We start from the raw sequence: 6,126 nt of genomic DNA on the forward strand, positions 1-6,126 counted from the left end.
TCACAAAAGATGGATAAAATACAGGGGGGGGGCAATATTCAGTGTATAATTATCAGGTAAAAATTCAAATTCAAATTAATTCTGGTCAGAGTCTCCGAACAGTGCCAATAACTAAGTCGGCTACTAGGACTTTGTTTAAAATCGAATTAAGCTCCTAGCGCCGAGAACGCCATCTGTCAAAATTCGGGCCTGACCTATAGAGGTCCCACTCGCGTTGCCAGGGATCGACAATAGACCTTCTCAAAAAACGTTCAACTTGAATTCCACTCCCAGGTGGATAAGTTGAAGGGGGCGTCCATAAAAGTCAGCAATAATCCCAACAGCATTTAAAAATTATCTCGTTACAATTTGAGGTTCAACTGGAAGGACGGGAACGGAATGACACACAGCAGGTTTAGGCGGGAAATTTCAAACGGGCTAAGTAACTTCAATCGACAAAAGGCGTCCCAAATGCTTCTTCAAATTTCTCAATAGGTCAGGAAGGTTGTGGATCTTCGAGGATGGTTGTATTTCTCAGGATGTACATAGTAAAAAAATAAAAAACGGGAAAAATCAATTCTTAAATTAAGGGAACTAAACTAAATGAATCATAGTCTTGGAAAACCCTGCAGCTTGCGGATTCAACAAAATAGAACAGAGTCTTAAAATTTGAGCTTAGTTTAAATCAATTATTAATAACTGTTGAACTCAAAAAAAAATTAATTTTGCTTGTGACTTGCAACAAAACTGCAACGTCACAAGGTATGAAGCAGGTGGCGGCTGTACTTACTTTTCTATTCATTTTCATCTTTTACCCAATTCGACAACGTAAAAAGTATGTCCAATACTAGGACAATAATAAATATCGTTGAATACCTTTTATATTCCAACATAAATCATCAGAGTAAAAATGTTTGTAGTATTTTTGAATTTCTTTTGAATTTGTTACCACTATTTATTCTTGTTCTGACAAGTTATGCATTTAGTAAAAAATAATAAAAAATACTGATCAAAATCTGTAAGTTATCTGCTGCCATATTCGCCATTTTGTTGCATTTCAAAACTTTGCGCATAGGGTAGGGTGGGGCGAAATGTGCATAGCTGTCCTTTTCACGTCAGTATTTAAAATCTGCTAATTCATTGCTTCAAAGTGACGCTTTATATATATTCTACAAACATTTTTAATTAAAATTTTGCCAAGATAAAAGTAACTAAAAAAGTATATGCGGAATTAGAAACGAAAATAAAGAACAAGTGCGCTTGGCTCATATCACCTCATGCCTGGGGCGGGATGAGCCAGGCAATGGGGCGAGATGGGTCACTTAATTAAATGACTTATTATATATCATTTGTAATTAAGAGTCTTATTAAATTTGAGTATTTTAAAATAAAAAAATATCTAACACATAGCCTTCCAAAATTGAACGGAAAATTTAAAGTATTTAACTTTAAAATGATGTAATCGTTTATCCTAACCTCTACCGTAACTATCATTACAAAGAGTAAATAGAAAAGGGAATTATATCCACATATCTTTTAATAAATGTATTACAGGAATAAATATAGCAATTTTTCAACTTGATCATGTGCATTGTCTCAGTAAAAGATCTACTGCAATGACTGCGTGACACTGAATTTCATATATATTAAGGTATTAAACTGTTTTTTAAAACTTCTTCCGCATTTTTAAACCACAACAATGTTTTTCTTATTTTTATAGCATTTTATGAGTTTTCAAACAAAGTTATTTAAGAAATACACACAGAAAAAACAGTGCACAGTACACAGGAAGAGGTGGCTCATTCCGCCCCAGAACAGTGGTTCATTCCGCCCCATATTCGACTTTTTAGTCAAATCAAAATTTCAGCTATTTCGGTTTTACAATTATATATAAATCTGTTGAAAACTTAAGGTTTAATAAATAATCTATCTAAATAGCCACTGGAAAAACATCTAATATATGATTTTTCGTGATTCTTGAACCATCTGAACAAATTTTTATTTTCGTTTTTTTCAGATTTATTCAACATTAAGCGAAAAATTTTCAAAAAAGAAGTTTGATAATGTTTTTCTCGCTATTAATACAAAAGAAAGTTACAAAATAAATGATAACCTACGAGAAAATTAAGTGACTCATCTTAAGGGCATGTGACACAGCTAAATACCTATATTACCGACGACAGTTTTTCAGTTCACTGAATGTTTTTTGAACCTAAGAACTGAAAATTATTTCATCTTTTTTCTGAACCTCAACATTTTTTGAACGTTCGAACTTTTTTATACATAAAATATCGGTCTCAAACTTTGAGAAATGCAAGAGCCAAAAAAAAACTACGTTAAAGTACAAAGGTTAATAATAAAAGATGTAAAAAAATATATTTCAACAATCAATTCCAACGGCATCAGTCGGTAACGTTGTACACGAAAATACGAAACCTGGCGGCCACTAGACGAGGTTCTAGAGAGTTCCTATTTTTGTGTACAACGTTACCGGCTGATGCCGTTGGAATTGATTGTTGAAATATTTTTTTTTTACATCTTTTATTATTAAACTTTGTACTTTAACGTAGTTTTCTTTCGGTTCTTGCATTTCTCAAAGTTTGAGACTGATATTTTAAGTATAAAAAAAGTTCGAACGTTCAAAAAATTTTGAGGTTCAGAAAAAAGATGAAATAATTTTCAGTGAAGTTCTTACCAAAATGCAGTACCTAAACGTACTTTATTGTACTCTAATACATTTCCCAAAGTTTCAGCTCGATATTTTATTTACAAAAAAAGTTCTTAAGTTCAAAAGAACATTCAGTGAACTGAAAAACTGTGATCGGTAATATAGGTATTTAGCTGTGTCACATGCCCTTAACCCCTATGCTCGTCTCACCCCGCCCTACCCTAACTTTTATAGCATTGTATCATTTAATATGTTTGAGAATAACATTCATAACTTCTTTTAGCGATTTTATTCAATAAGTTATGAATATTTTTATGTATCCCATTTTGGCAAATTCTTGATGAAGTTGCCTAAACCGGGACAAGCTGTTGCTGACTTTGGAAGATTTGGACGCATAGATTCGGATTTAGTTAGTTATTGGCATCGTTCGTAGAGCCTCTTGCGGAAAAGCGTTGAAATACATGTTTTCCAAATTGTATTATTTCTAATCCAAAAACGTTCCAAATTTTGCACTTTAAGATTAAATCTCGAAAACCTGACAATTTTATTAGAAAATATTTGAAATTGTATCATTTCTATTTCAAAGCATTTCAAATTGATCAATCTTATTTTTAATGGAAAAATCCCGAATTCGAATAATTTAAGATTATAATTTCGAAAACAGGACAAGTTAAATAATTTTAAAATAGAATATTTTTAGATTAGAATTTTAAAAATTTGCAAAAACTTTCTTCTGAACATTATCCATTTAGTTATAAATTTTTTTATTTGGTTGAAAATTTAATCATTTTTTTTAAGACATCTATTCTGGTTGCAAATTGTTTACAATTATTACTTTTGTATTAGAAAGTGAACTAGAATCTTCTTTGGATGCAAATCAAACTATTTTTTAAAGGTTTTTTTGTTTATTTAATGTTTTTTAAACTTTTTAAGCCTTTCAATTACCGCTTTTGCATATATCTAAATAATCAGCAATTCTTGTTTTTCTTAATTACAAAATTTCAAATTTTAGGCTAAAACAATATTTTAAATTTGATTAAAGCCATTTTTAATTATGAGTATATTTTTTGAAGTTATTTTAAAATTGAAAATAGTTTATAAAACTTCAATCAGGTGTTTACATTTATTTAACTACACAAGAACTTCAAAATTCCAACTGAAACAATTCAATTTTTAAAGTTAAAATCTGGAAATTCTTCAATTTTGAACCGATTCCGAATCGTTTTGTAAAAAAAAAATTATTATTCACTTGTTAAGCCTTAATTTATAGTTCAATTTCAAAAATCATCATTTATATTGACTTTTAATCAACCAAAAAGGTTATTTATCCAAAATTGTTGATTTTAAACGATACTATTTTTTAATTTTGTAGGTCTTTAAAACTGTATTTTAAAATTGTTTAAATGAAAAATGTACGCTTAAAAATTAAAATCCAAAATTTGTAAGTGAAATATTTTAGAATTACACAATGTAAACTGTAAAACCCAATATTATCGATTTTACAAAAAAAGTTAATTTACAACCAACCAGTTGCGTTTGATTACGTTTCTACAATTTGTAAACTAAATAGTTGAATTATTAACTTTATTCAATTTTTGAACCACGGAAGAAATATTTAATTATTTATAAAGAAATATTTAATTATTTATTCCGGTGAATTAAATTTCAATAAAAAATAGAACGAATTTTCTATGAAACAGTTGAATTTTCAATCCAAAAATATACATTTTTAACATAATAGTTCAATTTTCCGTTAAAAAAAATTATTTTGAGCAACAAGAAATTTTAATTAAAATTTTGAAGCTTTAATCAAAACATTAACTTTTAAGAAATTTGTTTAACTTTCAACCAAGTATAAACGAAATAAACAAAATAATTGAATCTTCAACCAAGCAGTTGTATTTTTAACTAAAACAGATTAACTTTCTACAAAAATACATGAATTTTCAAATAAAAAAGACGAATCTTCAACCTAGAAGATCTTTTCAGTCTAGAAAGAAACATAATTTCATCAAAAACTTAACTTTTTAACCAGGGAATAGTAATTTTCTACCAGAAAAGTCAAATTATCATCAAAATACATAAATTTGTAACTAAATAGGTGAATATTCTACCAAAAAAGAAGAATTTTCGATAAATTTAATAAATTTTCAACTAAATAATTCAAACAGTCGATTCGATGTTAGTCCAAATTTTACTTGATTAATTTCTTGTTTATGTTTTTCGATTTTAACATTTTTTAATAAATAGTTGAATTTTCAAACTAAGAAAGATAAATTTTTAACAAAAAAAAAGAGTAGTTAAATATTTATTGACGATTAATTGATATTAAAAAATATAATTTTCTGTCAAATTTGAGACAAAAAATGTAATATTTGATATTTTAACACAGAAAATATGTTCATTTTAAATAAAAACAGTTGAATTGAACCACAAAAGCACGAGTTTCCAACAAACTAATTGAATCCTCAACCAAAATAAATTAATTTGCAACCATAAGGTTGTATTTTCAACCAAAGAGATTAACTTTCTACAAAAAATTGATCAATTTTTTAATACAAAATACAAATTTTCCATTAATAATGATTTTTCAGTCAATAAAGAAACAAAATTTCATCAAGAAGGTCGAATTTTCAACTAATAGCTACATTTTCAACCAAAAAGATGAATTTTCAGCTCCCCCGAAAAAAGAAAAAACATTCTATAGAAAATAGTTCAATTTTGCTACACTGAAAAAAATATGCGACTATATTAGTTCAAATAATACCTTGGACTAATACGCTTCCCATAAATTAGAACTCTGTAGGTTAAACAGTTGAACCGGATCTCTTCATTTAATTTGTCATTTTATCGGTTTGTGTATAGAACCGACGCTAGAGCAATACCGATCTACATCAATTAAGTAAGTATTGATATGGAGCAGTTCTTTATGTAAATTGTAGAACTCTCAACGTTCATAAGTTGAACATCAGCTGCTCTAAAGCATCGAGCACACACTTTTCCACTTTTTTATCGGGTTTGTTAACGAAATCCGAATCACAGCGCCTCCGTGAGATAGAACTTTCACGATTCAAAATACTAGACGCGCTTCGTTTAAACAACGAGCAGCTGCAGTTCTAAAAATGCGAAAACGCAGCAGCTCCATGTATGAAATGCTTACATTGAAGTATCAAACGGTGCTAGGTGGGGCCCAGTGATCCCAGATCTGAAACGAGATGCGGTCCAATACTATGACATGGCTATGTACGTGTGAATATAGTAGGAGACGCTGTAAATGACTGAGTTGCGCGCGCAACCCATTTCTCCTCTTCTGAATTTGAAAACTCGAAGATGCACGATTGCCGGGCGGAGCACTTCGTCGATTCTATTTATATATCTTATCTGCTAACAGCTAACTGCTTTGAAATAAATTCAGGAGATTGGGATTTTAATATTTCCAGATTTCGATGCTGACGATTCTCATGATTTGAATAGATCGC

At 29.5% G+C, this 6,126-nt stretch overlaps 1 protein-coding gene across 1 annotated transcript in view; it reads right to left on the reverse strand.

The window, feature by feature from the left end:
* Positions 1-6,126, reverse strand: part of LOC117179835 (protein masquerade) — an 86,269-nt gene that overhangs the window by 1,467 nt on the left and 78,676 nt on the right. The gene's annotated exons all lie outside the window — the stretch shown is intronic.

Source organism: Belonocnema kinseyi, chromosome 9 (assembly GCF_010883055.1).
Source record: "Belonocnema kinseyi isolate 2016_QV_RU_SX_M_011 chromosome 9, B_treatae_v1, whole genome shotgun sequence".
Classification (NCBI taxonomy): domain Eukaryota; kingdom Metazoa; phylum Arthropoda; class Insecta; order Hymenoptera; family Cynipidae; genus Belonocnema; species Belonocnema kinseyi.